The 14590-nt window shown below is 32.6% G+C and overlaps 1 protein-coding gene and 1 pseudogene across 1 annotated transcript in view; one reads left to right on the top strand and one right to left on the bottom strand.

Moving 5' to 3' along the window:
* The window catches only part of DPYD (dihydropyrimidine dehydrogenase), an 830145-nt gene that overhangs the window by 652428 nt on the left and 163127 nt on the right, over positions 1 to 14590 (bottom strand).
* LOC117014560 (N-alpha-acetyltransferase 10-like) lies at positions 9544 to 10221 on the top strand (annotated as a pseudogene).

The raw sequence follows: 14590 nt of genomic DNA on the forward strand, positions 1-14590 counted from the left end.
ACATGACTTAAATGGTTAATTCTACAGAATATTTCAATAACAGTTTATACAAACTCCTCACAAATACTTTCAAAATAAATCTCTACCATACACAAATCTACAAGTTTAGATGTAAAATGGCAGTCTCAACTTTTAATTAATATTAAATAGAAGAGTCAACCAATGGTTCTTTTTCCTAGAAAATTAAATAATACTTAGATATCACCTTGTATTTAAAAATGTTTTAGTATGATAATAAATAATACAAACTTACTTTATTGGCCTCAGTTTCTGGTTTTGGATAGTTTTACTGAAAAACAGTCATGATAAACAACTGCTAACTTAAAATTAACTGGTGTATTCCTAAGAAAACAACCCTAGTTCCTGTTTAAGCCCATCGATCCCCTCACTCAGCCAACAACTAAGCAGTTAATCACTGCTAGAGAAAAATCTCAAAGTCATTGTCAGTATTCTTTCCTCTTCTTATTTGACCTCTCAGGAACATTTGACATTTTTGATTAACAAATATTTATTGACTGACTCACTGACTCATTATGACTATTTCATAATGAGAAACAACCTTGTAATATAAAAACACTATCATGGGGGAAAAATGTCAACTGCAGATTACTTTTAAGGATATTACCTCCCCCACCCCCCCAAAAAAAGCACAGAAATAATATAATATAATTAGACACCTAGGGATCTTTCCACAGAGTATTGATTGTTTTATGAACCCCAAATTGAGTTTCAAGATTACACAAAATGATGACACAAGAAGAGAAAGAGATATATGTTTAAAAAGTGCAACAAATAAAACATTAAAATTACACTCATGACTCATGATTTGCTACAGCTGTGAAACTACTAGGGCCTGACCTATCAGAGCATATCACTGAGGATGAAACTGTCTGGTAATTCTTCAACATTCTTACAACTCCAAGTGTAACCCTTACAATGAAATTGTGGGAGGGTATGAAATTTTTAAAAATTAATAAGAATTAGTAAATGCTTTGTAAATAAAAAGAACCACAAGAATTTTTTTAAAAGGCAAATATATGCTTCCTGACATCAAGATGTTTTGGTATCAGAGAAAGTAGTCATTTCAGGCTGAGGTTTAAAATCAGTTTTAAATGGGTGGCTGTCAAAATGATTCTGGGTGACAGGACTAAGAAGAGAGAGAATGACATATGAGTCATTCTGGACTGATATCAGTAAATATTCAAGAAAGTTCAGAAATGTCGTGGCATAATGATTGGGCAATTTTGCTACAGTAGTTCTTTCACTCACTTAGGAAATGATGATTAGAAGATATATTTGAAAAAAGTGTTTGCAACTAGTTATGGAGAATCTTGACTACCAACCTAAGGGTTTAGTATTTAATTGCCACTTTTTAAAAGAAGGTGACAGTATTAAGGCACTAACTGGAAAGATTACTGTATAGATCATGCGGAAATTCTCAGAAAGGGAGTGCAAAGATAGGGAATAGAAGGGGCAGACATGATCACACCTAAAAAAAGAAAAGCACTGGCATGTATCACAACACAGAAACATGAAAATGGGCTGAGCCTACATTAAGCAATGATTCAGAAGTCACATTTGCAATCCATCTCTCACAAAGATTAATATCAACTTTGTCTCTCTATAGTAAGTGGGAACATTTCTTGAGTCCTCCTTTTGAACAAGAGGTTTCACTCCTATTCTGCGAGCTCTTAAGCTTTTCTAAAAAGGAAAGGCTATAAAATTTAAATTTAGAAGGGCACTTTAAAGGCCCCCCAGCAGTGTCCTTCTAGAAAGTATAGAATCACTTCAACTGGTTTCTTCATGTTATTCAATCAGTCACAAGCATTGTAGCCTTCTATTGTGTGAAGAAAAATGTACAGAGCTATGTTAGGAGGAATCAAATATAAATATTTGATCTTCTGTGCATAGATTTATGTATAAAGCATGAAGTCTTTTACCTCTTCTTTGAACAAAATCTAAAAGACAAAAACGATGTTTGATATGTTTGTTGTATTTATATCAAAACAAAAGACTACACATTGGATGTTTTCCATCCCATCAACTTACCCATTATTTGTAGGTAAGTTTCTATTTAGAATATTTAGAATTCTATTTAGAATATTTAGAATTCTATTTAGAATAGAATTTTCTATTATTCATTGGGGGTTATAAAACATGTTCTAAGGTATAACATGTGCCATTCATGCAAGTTAATTTTAAAATAACCTTAACTTTTATTCTTCGCTTTTTATTTTAAAGTTATAGCTTGAAACCGCATTGGTGCCATACCTCTACACTTTAATGGTTTTTACAGTCATTATCAAGAAACATGAAAAACCCACAAGCCAGCTATATTCTCTCATATGGTATAACTAATTTCACAAATAGTTCTATCATATCCAGGCCTTCATAGCACTACAACATTATCAATACAGCTGGTGGATTTATTTTAAAGTGTTCTTCCTTCTTCCAATGACAGTTTTCACAGATGGAAGCACCCTTCCAAGACAAACTCCAATCTGTTGCATTTAAAAAAAAAATACTTGGGCTAAAATTCAGTAAGTTTGCATGTGAGACAAGGGTGAATTAACATTACTTATATTTCTGGATTGAGCTAAATAATGGTTAGTGTACTGATGTACATTCATTGAATACAAAATGTCTCAATGTAACACATACAGAAAATAACAACACAAGGAACACTGTCAGGCTGTCACCATTCCTCAATAAACAACGTATGGATCTTCATACCTTTGGCAAAGGAGAGTGAGGATAAATCATGAAGAGAACACACAAAAATTCCTGCCGTCACAGTACTCACATTCTTGTAAGGAGAAATGGAGACACAAGAATAGGTTTGGCTAGTTTTAGTCTGAAAATCTTCTCTTCATATCTCAGATATACTAAATTTTAGAAAAGTTATACGAGTAGACCTTTAGAACTATGAATTTTCTTTAGTGTTACTTAAACTTAATGTGTAAGGAAATAAATGGCCATTTTTGTAAAATTTTTATGTGACCTTGAGACACTAAACTGAAAAACACACATAGGTACACATGCGCGTGCACACACACACACATACACACACAAACGCACGTGTGCATGGACGGACTTCAGAGCAGTACTCTCCTGGATGTGAAGCCTGCTCATACCATATGATTGGGGGAAAATGTAATAGCTCTAGCTTCTGTTTTATCACTTGAGAAACACAAATCAAAATTCCTTCTTCATTAGTTATATTTATATTAAGAATTTTTTTAAACTCGACACAGATAAGATGCCTAGTATATTATGTAGTATAGAAGAGATTTGTTAAATTTAAGTCCCCATGCCATCTCCCTAGGCTTTCTCCCCTAAAAAGATTTTCTTAAAATATTAAATCTAAGAGTTTAAAATTTTAATGTTTATTAAAGAAAACTATGTTGGGAAGTAGATAGAATAAGAAAAGTAAAAAATATATATAGAAAGAAAAACTATCTTCACTCTATTAAGCCATAAAAAATGGCATGAAGGCATGTAAATAGAGGCATAATTCTTTACATATCTTATAGAAATTATACTTCTACTTCTCCTATTTCCTGCATTCTGTCTACCTTTCTGTATTTGATTGACTTGAGAACTTACCATTTTCCTCATGAGTTAGTTAATAACATAGTGTACACATACACATGTATTCAATTCATTAACCATCAAGTATTTATTAACTATCTGTTATGTGAGAGGCCTTTTGGTATACACATGAAGAATCAGTATCATTGCCTATAGACTGTTCTAGCTAAACAGAAAAACTTTTTTGTCTGTACCAAAAACCGTCCTTTTCATATCTTATATCATTGTTCAAATGTTTTCTTTAAAAAGCTTTCTCAATATTTCAGCCATTTTCCAACTAGAAGCACAATACCAGAATATTTTCTTTATATTAGATCCTTTTGATCATTTTATTTGTTAATATATATTTACAATAATTGTGTATTTTTCTGACACGTGTCTTTTATTATTTCTTTGAGGTCGGAGATCATGTCTAATCTATATTCCTTGCCTGTAAGCAGTTAGTAGAATATACTAGAAACTCACTTGGTTATATTTATCTTTTAATATCAAAAATAAATATCTCTATAAAATTCAAAAAGAATAATGTGCTTGACAATTTTTGAATGACCAATTTAAAGTAAACGTGAATATCTGCAGTGAAAATGAAAATGCCCACTTTATCCAGAGCAAATAATAAAATGTGCAATAGATTTTGTAAGAAATTTACAGAGGTATAATTTTTTTTCATTCCTACTGGGTTATTATATTTGGAGATAAACAATAAGATGCATGATTTTATTCAGTGTATGCTAGAGTTCATGTATAACAATATATATTAATTCATAATATAATTTTTTTCAAGGAGACAGATGCCTTTCTACATCTAAACTTCAATGCAAATATAAAAAAGACATGTTAGAGTTAATGATCATTAAAGCTAAGGGAAAAAAGGCAAAAGTAGAACTCTACAATTATCGCTTATAAATATTACATAGCTTGCAAGCAAATGAAAATTTATTAATTTCTGAAATTATTGAAAGTGAAGTAAGATTAATACAGATAGAATCTCCCATGATATACCACATAAAAAATGCTAAAAGATTTGTCTCTAATTTTATTTCATAAATATTATTTTTCATTGAGATCATATTTCGTAACAACCCAACTGAATTATATATTTTGTTAAAGGTAACCAGAATTGGATCAAAAATTATTATTATTACTTGAACAGACAGAAATATACACATACTATATACTAAAAGGGCATTTGGTTTCTAGGAGCTTGAAGTAGAAATTTAGTTACAGTCTGGGTTTACTGTTGCACTCATATATCTCCCTCTTCTGAAAGATGTTCTACTGAAAACAAAGCAATATCACACATGTTATTGTCTACTCAGCAAATAATTGATAACTACTCCATTTCTGATTTAATTTAAAATATACTGGTTACTAAAGTTTGGCAACACAGAAATAAACTGCAGGTTTTTGTTGTTTTTAAAAAATCATTTGCAAAAATCATTGCAAAAGTATTCAACTCAGTGAAATTGTTAGCCAAGTTTTAAAAATGAATTGATATTCTTAATAACAAATAGATGTAATAGCAAAATTACAAATTGAAAGTGAGAAAGAGCTCCAATAACCTCACCCCAAATAATCTTAGCCCAAACAAAATTTAAAACAAACTCAGTGACCATTGTTGAACATCTTAGGTGTAAGATAATTACTTAATAAGGACAGAATTTCATTATTTATACTAGTAGAGCTAGACTCTAATTGAACATTCTTATTTTCTTCTATTCAAATAAAATAAAGTTATTTTGTGAGAGTTTGCTCTTCACTGACAAGAATGAGAAATTTTTTTAATTGACAGGGTGTTGTGGTGTCTACCATAGTGTGTTATAAAGTGGCTGATAACCAGCTGTCAGCCACTATTTGTATAGTGGATACAAATAGCTATATCAGAAAATCTTCCATTCCACATACACTAATTTAAACCCATTATGACTTTCAAAATTATAAATATTTTTTATTATAATAATTTACTTAAAATTCTTCAATTTATGAAAGTAGTGTTTAAACACTAAACTGCAATTTCTTCAAGATAAAGTCTATTGTGTTATGCATTTTATCCACCATTCAAAATGTTAATAGTACTTATAAAACTCTGTCATAATAGCAAATACATTACTTATTTATCACTTTATATTTTAATAATGACTCCGAATATACATATGTTATTCATATAGTTGGTGTAGTATGATGCAGACAAAAGCACACTGGTCAAGAATTCATGAATATTCAGTTGCATTATCAAGTATTGTGTAACCTGGGATAAATCACTGAGCCTTGCTGGGTTTCAAGTTTCCTTTTTATACAATGACATGGCTACTTAGATTAAAATTTCATTTGTCTAGATGCTGTTACATTGACTTTTACTTATTAATACTAACATATTCTAACTAGTATTTTATGTGTTTATACATGTTTTCTTTGTCTTGATTATACTAAAGAAAAAAGTTGTAATTCCAGTTTAATTTACATATACATATACAGACTATACATCATTGATCTGTTTTAAAAAGTTTAAATTTAAAAAAAAATTCACAAAAGTATGTTTAAATGCATCTGCACATACACACAACCACAAACAATGTGGTATTATTTCATATAAAAATGGCTTAAGATGTACAATAAAAACCTTTTCCCATTTAGTTATACTGACATTACTTTAAATTTTATATTGCTTACATTTTGTAATGAATGACTAAATTCTTTGAGTTATAGAAGGTTTTTCAGAAGCAAATGCTCATTTTTTAAAGGAAATACGAGAAAAAGCAGTTACTGTTACATATTGTATTGGCTATTATTAAAAGTAAAACTATAGTCTTTTAAAGGTGCAAAGGTTGTATTACAAAACAAAAATGAGATAGATTTTATATAAGCATTAATGATTTAATAAACAACATAACATCCATAAATCTTTTTCAGCACAACACATTAAAGATGGGACATTTTGAAAATAATATTCCAGTCCTCTGTCTTTACCACTAGTAAATTTAGTATCCTACCATTTGACAGATTCAACACTATGAAGTTACATATTAAAAGTAAAGGTTGTGTTCTGAAAAATTTGGCAAATGGTATACAAACTGATACATGAATGAGGCAAGATGAGCATACATTTGCATTAATACTTCTAAATTTATGTTTTATTGTAGTCTGAACACAGTGTTCCATAATTATTTTGTACAACATTTATTCATTTTATAAAACTAGTTTTATCACACATAAGTGAGAAAAGTTAGAATATTCTGAAAATAAATGCAATATCCAGGGAATGGCCTTACTCAATGATAAGGTGTATTATACAGCATAATAATAAAAACATCATGGTCCTGTCAAAGATAGATCGCAAGGACAAATAGAGAGTTTGGAAATAGATCCAAATAAATATGAAATTAAATATGTGATAAATGTGGCATTCCAGAATACTGGGAAAATACATTATTTAACCAATAGATTTGGAACTATTAGTCCTTTAGGAAAAGAAATCTTTCCCTCTACATCAAAATATAAACTTAGACTAGGGCTTGTCACATGTTACTCTGTAAACTTTCAGCTTTATTTTATTTTACTATTGAATGTTAATTATTATTTTTTATTAAAAATAAACATGCTAACTGTAGAAGTAAAATCATATAGAGATTTATAAGAAAAATGTTAATAACCTCTCTTTACCCTTCCCTCAATCTCAATCAACTAAGGAAACTAAAGTTTAAATTATATCCTTCTATGCCATATGTAGCTAATGTATATATACATATATATAAGTATATATATGTATATACATATATCACCTAAATGTATATATATATATGAATTTTTCTAAAGACAGTGTCATGCTATTCATACTAACATCCAACTTACTTTTTTTTCACTTAATAGGGATACACTTGTACATAAATAAATATAATAATGCATTTTTAATTAAACAATAGCCTCATAATATTCCATAATATGTAGTATAACATTTTAGAAAATTTCCTAATGATGGGCACTATAGTTGCCTCAAGTTTTTCGTACTTTAAACAATTCTACAATCACTACAACTAGTATTGTTCATATGCTATTACATAGTGGCACTTTTATTTCTCCAGGAAGAAAAAAATAATACACTGCTGGCACAACAGTATATATATTTGTAATAGTCAAATATATTTTCACTGTATAAGACGTCTTGTTTTCTTCTTACTGAATAAGATAGGAGGTTACTGAACCTTTCAATTTCAATAATCATATGAGAGAAAATTGGTGTCCCATCCTTTGATTTACATATTTCTGAATAATATGGAAATAGGACATCTCCAATATTGTTATTAATTATTTGTATTACCTCTTCTATAATGTTTATAATCTTTGCCCATGCATATACTATGTTGGGTTATTAATCTTATTTAAATTTTCAGGAACTCTGATAAACAGAGAAGTTAGCACTTAGCCTAAAATATACATGGCAAAATTTTTTCACTTGGTTTCAAGTTTGGTTAGTTTTATTTTAAAATGCAATGCACATAATAAAATTTGCCCTCACGTAGTTTTTAGCTTCAAAATTATCCTTAAATGTGTTTCTTTTTATATTTAAAAGTTTAGTCCACCTAAAATTTATGTTAGATGGCCAGATAAAATGTTCTAAAAGTAAAGTCAAAATTACACCAGAACCACTTTTCAAAGAATCCATGATTTTTCACTGAATTGAAATGTCCTCTTCATTATAAGTTATGGTCTCATATTTAATTGGTTCTATTTACAGACTTTCATCTGTTCCAGAAATGTGTATTCTTGTACCAATATCATATTGTTTTGATTATAGTAGTTTTATAGTGAGTTTCAGTAGCTGATGTGGCAAATCTTTATTTTCTTATTTTTCAAGTTTCCTTCTTCCATACACCTTCCCAATTACTATTACAGTATTTACCAATAAAAATTTGTGTTCCAAGCAATCTAGACTATCTATTAGATCTTAAATATGTATTTTACTTTTCCACAGGTATTGAGCACATAGTTATCTGCTGTTACTCTTTGTGGGGCCAGAGCCCCAAAAAGCGCTTTCCAGGCTCTCAGCCTCACCTAGAAAGGTGCTGGCTCAGGTAGTAAATGGCCATCAACTGTGATCAAATGGCCATCAGCTGTGGCTAGTTGATCGTCAGCTGTAACCAGTGAGCCATTGGGCACTAATATAACTGCCGTGGCTAGGCTAGAAAAGAATGGGGGCTAGCAAGAAGATGGTGGCTGAGCCTGTAAGTGGAGCAGTGAGGGTTGACAATTGTGTAGTTCCTGTTTCCTGTGTCTCCAACCCAGCCGCCAATGAGAGTATAGTGGTATGACTCCCCTACCTATGGCTCCGTGGGTGTTCCTTTTTGGCCTTACCATGTCCTGCGTTCTTGTGTGGGGAGCGGGACTGGAGACCCCGCCTGACACCCCGCACGACACTCTTCTAATTTTAAAAGTTAAAATTATAGGTAAAATGTTTTTTTAAAAGTCATCACAAATGCATCTATGAGCTAGCTGCCATGTCCAGGGACTGAAAATGACAAGGCATTAAGCCAGAGAAATAAGCGGAATCATCTTAAAGGCATTTGCCAAACCAGGTGAACACAGGCTTACATTTTTAGGTCCTCTGAGAAAGCAAATGTAAATCCCTTAAACAAACATGTATTCATCTCAATCCTCACAGAACTTCAAATACAGTTAAAACATAAGCAGCTAAGGTAAAAATAAATAAATAAATAAATATACAAGGAAACAGTACTCTGAGCGAGTGGCCAGTAGAAATCGCAGACAGTATAATCAGACCCACAGAAACTATGGATCATGGAACTCTCACAGTACAAAAATAAGAGTTTATATTTTAAGAAATGATGTCCTCCCCCCACCTCCTTCCCACCCCTGCCTGCCATGGCTCGGGCCCAGCCACCCAGTCACTTAGCAGCACATTCACGGAAGCTGGGAGCTGTGAGCCCAGTTGCGGTTATGAACATCTGCAACGTGAGGCCTGAGGACATGATGGACAAGCAGCACCCCAACCTTCTATGGCTGCCTGAAAACTACCAGATGAAACACTACTTCTACTATGGCCCAGCTCTCTTACACTGCTCGGAACGAGAATGGGGGGATTATGGAGTATGTCCCGGCCATAATGGAAGAGGATCCAGATGACGCGCCCCATGGAACTACCACCTCACTGGCTGTGAAGCCTTCCCACCCCCACCTGGGCCTGGTTCTGAAGCTGAGTGACCAGGCCTCCCTGCCATCATTGAGAACGTCAATGCCAAATACATCTCCCTGTATAACAGGATGTGTAACTAGTCACCCTGCACCTCTATTTCAACACCCACAACTTTCAGATCAGCGAAGTGGAGCCCAAACACTATGCAGATGGGAAAGATGCGTATGCAGCGGGATCTCACCCAGATGGAGGATGAGTGGAGGCGGCACCTGGATCTGAAGGAGAATGGCAGGCACATGGTGGGCTCCATCGAGAATAAGGTGGAGAGCAAGGGCAAGTCACTGCCAAGCTCAGGAGAGGCGTGTTGTGAGGAGAAGGGTTTGGCTGTCAAGGACAGCGGTGGTGACAGCAAGGACCCCAGTGAGATCAGCAAGACCACAGAGAGCACCAATGTCAAGGACAGATCAGAAGCCTCCCACTAGGACTCCTATTGCCTGCAAGTACGCCTCTCTAAGTTCTAGCCTGCCCATCCTATTCTCACCCCTCCAGGTTTCACAACAAACGTCACCCTGTTGGCAAAGGGGAAAAAAATCATAGATAGGCTTGAAAAATGAATTACAAGCTACCAGGGTTTAGATTTATATATAAATCTAAACCCTGGTAGCTTGTAATTCATTTACACACACACATACACACGAGGTCTGACAATTCTAGAACTCATCCTAGAAAAAGTGCTAACTCATTGCTGAATATCACTATGGTTACCTTCAAAGTAGTCCCCTTGCGAAGCTAGGTACATGTCAGAGCCTAGTCCACCCTTCAAAGCAATTTGGAACTCTTTTTCTGGAATGGCCATCAGACCTGTTGTCGTATTACCCTTGATGACCTGAATGTCATCAAAATGTCTTCCTTTCAATATTTCCTTTAGCTTCAGGTAAAGAAAGAAGTCATTGAGGGCCAGATCAGGTGTGTAGGGAGGGAGGGTGTTCCAATAGAGTTATTTGTTTACTAGCTAAAAACTCCCTCACAGACAGTGCCGTGTGAGCTGGTGCATTGTCATGATGAATTGTTGGCAAAAAGTTCAGGTCATCTAACTTTTCCACACAGTCTTTTCAGCATTTCCAAATAGTAAACTTGGTTAACTGTTTGTCTAGTTGGTACAAATTCATAATGAATAATACCTCTGATATCAAAACAGGTTAGCAACATCATTGCAAAAGTTCATGAATGTAATTGTCAGATCTCGTATATATTGAGGGTGCCAAAAAAATGTATACAAGTGGACACTTCGGTCAACGTTGCTCAAGCAGTAGTTTGACATAATCAGAAGTGTCTGGATACTTATGGTAACTTTGAGCACCTCTTGTAACTGCAGAAGTCAAACATGACTTGTACTCATCTTTTGTCATCGGTATATATTGAATATTACAATTAACATAGTTTTTTTCCTTTATTAAAATGTTTATACATTTTTGGCACCATATATATGTAATATATATATATATATATATATATATATATATTTGGCACCATATATATATATATATATATATATATATATATATAGAGAGAGAGAGAGAGAGAGAGAGAGAGAGAGAGAGAGAGTCCCAGAAAGAGAGAAGAGAGACAATGAGAAATTCTTTAAAATGGTGAAAGACATCAATCCACAGAGTGAAGAATTCCAATGAAAACCAAGCAGGATAAACAAAAATAACTCCAGACTTAAATAAATCATTGTAAAATTGTTGAACACTAAAAATGAAAAGATCTTCAAAACAGCACCCCTCCAAAGACATATTATTCTAAAATGATCAACAATTAGGCTTCTGTTGATTGTTTCCAATAGCATCAAAACATGCCAAATGACACTGAAATAGTATCTTTCATGAGGTGAAATATATAATAATAATAACTGCCAACGCTGAATTCTACACATAGTGCAGGTATTTTTCAAAAGTGAATAAATGTGAAAACAGAATCAGAAACAAAAACTAAGGGAGCTTGCCAATAACAAACTCTTACTGAATAAAAATTTTAAGTATTCATTTCAACCAAAAGTGAGCTGCTTTCCCATGGAAATTCCAACAACAAAAAAAGAAAAGATGAAAAGAAAAAAAGGAATGAAGAAAACTGGCAAAAATGTGAACAAAACTAATCCAATATTGATTAATAAAGAATTAACAATACTATCCATCAAGTTTTAAAAGGATAGAATTAATATACAGAAAACATTATCTTCTGAGATAGGGAGGAGCTAATTAGAATTACTGTACCTTACTCTATGCCACAAGACCACTCAGGTTAACACCCCATGTGACACAGACCCATAATATACAGCAGTTGTAAAATTTAGAATATATTCAGTCCTAGAAAAAAACACATTTTCTTTCACATTACTCAAAAATTGGCATCTAAACTATAAAGGAAATTGATACATGAGTTCAGAAGTATTTATTTAAACAAAATGGCATGGTCAGTGTATGATGATGGCTTGTTTACTCTCTAGGAGCATAACAGAGAGAGTTTTTAAAAGTTGTTTTCACTTGAGTACCATCTTATGCAGGTAGGTAAGTTTCTGTCAGTCCGCTTGAAATGGATACAGGTGCTCATACTTACTATTTTGCAAAAAAGTTAGGAAACTAGACTTGTGTACTGAAAAAACCCTGACATCTTATCACTATTTTTAAAAATATATATTTAAAATATTCATATGTTTTCAAAATATTGGGTGGATTTCCTAATATATTTTTTTCATCTACTTACTCTTATCATAATATTGGGAGAAAGCCCAATAGGCTTACATAATAGATATGTATTTGGACAATAGTTTCTAGGTACTGGGGAGACACTCAAGGTTTTTGAAAAAGGAAGTGATAATTAGAGCTATGCTTTGAGAAAATTATTCTGGGAGTTATCAACATTTTATTGGATAAGGGTATTGAATTTAGCCATTGAATTTGAAAAACAAACCCAAAAGGAGGATGGACTAAAGCTATTTATTACATTTCTACTTTGTAACGTGTGTCATGTGTATATGTGTGTGTGCATATGTATGTATTCACATATACACATATATTGACAGTTTTTAAAAATAAAAATGTTGTCAATAGTATTTCTCAATAAATTCTGCTGCTTAAATCTTGTTGCTCCTCTGACTTCTTGTTACTTTCAACAGGGATCTATGATAAAGAACCTTTTATTTTATATTGAGTCATTCACTCAGCTTTTCTCTGTGTATTATTAAATTTATTTATCTAGATACAAAAGCCACACAAATCTGAGCACAAAATTCTATAAAATATGCCAATCAGTGGAAAAATCAATGTGTTACAATTTGATGTAAAATTTTGAAGAGAAAATATCTCTATTGTTTAAAATAAAGCAAACAAAGGAACATTTTTTAAAAACGTCCTTATTTTTAACTACATTTATAGATTGACCTCATGCATTCTAATATAAAGTACTATTTTTTCCCAAAGGAAAACTATCAAGAAATATAAGCCAGTATTCACAGTTTGATGAATCTGAAACGTGTACTTCCAATTGAGAGTTACAATTGCAAACAACAGCCTGCACGAACGAAACAGAGAAAAACTGACTGAGGAGTTACAATAGAATTGAGTGTACCTTTGGAAACTATAGCTGTAATCCAGTTTGTAAGAAAATAAAGAATGGAAGTATTGGCCTAAACTCCACTGAATCACAGAAACCTAACACAATACAACACAAGTGACATCCTTTTCTCAAAGAGGCGTAAGGCTCATTGAGTCTGGCGATTCAATTACCCTCTCAACCTGGAAAGAACCCCCCTCCTGAGTTCAGGTCCACTGGCAGAGCAATGTGGGACAGCCTACATTGTACACAGCTGGTAAATATCTAAAAAGCTGCAGGCTTTAAAAAACAAGAGTCTCTAACCTTTTATGATTGCTACAGTGATTCTTCAACAAAACACTACTTACAAGAGAGTTCCTTAAATGTCTGGCAAAAAATTTAATTTTCAATTAAATATCTCCAAATGTTTTCTCTTCATATAGAAATCTGTTTAAATAAATACCCTAAGTGCAATGCTTCATTAGGTAGTAAATAATATGGGCAAATTAATAAAACAAAGTTTTCCTATAATACAGATGATTCTGATCTTACTTAGACATTTTATAAACTCTTCAAAGAATACCATTAATATCTTTTTTATCTTTAATAATTTGAATGAAGGAGGTATACACTAATTAGAGTCACAAAGTCACTACTGAATTTTGGAACATCTAGGGAAAATTTAGCTAGCATGTATTATAATTCTAATATCTCCTCATGCTTGAAGTCAGGAATGCGACCTTGGGTAAAATTATAGCCAAAACATTATAGACTTCAAACTTTGGACATTTTGTTTCACTCCTTGTCTCATGACATCAAGCTTAAACAAATGAGATTTCATATATATGTTCCAGATGAGTTATTTATTTTTACATATAAGACAAAGGTCCTGTGATGATGGCTGTTTGGTATATTCTGAACTAAATAACTGAGATCCCTTTCCAGAATTCATCTTATTAGATACAAAACAAATTTATAGCATTGAATATTTCCTAGTACCTACAGGATTAAATCTCAAATATTAACCATAAAATTCAAAGATTTTCACAGCCTAATCCTATCATTCTCTTTCCCATCGTTCTTTTTCATGTATCTAGGCTCTGTTCTAGTCACAATGAATTTATTACGAATTTATTACATTTCCCCGAACCCGCCATGTGTACACCCACATTCCTGCCATTTTACATGCTTAATACTCTTTCTGGATTGCAGCACTAAACACATTGAGTTATGGTTATTTACTTTTTTAATATATCTGTA

The sequence above is a fragment of the Rhinolophus ferrumequinum genome, chromosome 22 (assembly GCF_004115265.2).
Source record: "Rhinolophus ferrumequinum isolate MPI-CBG mRhiFer1 chromosome 22, mRhiFer1_v1.p, whole genome shotgun sequence".
Lineage (NCBI taxonomy): Eukaryota > Metazoa > Chordata > Mammalia > Chiroptera > Rhinolophidae > Rhinolophus > Rhinolophus ferrumequinum.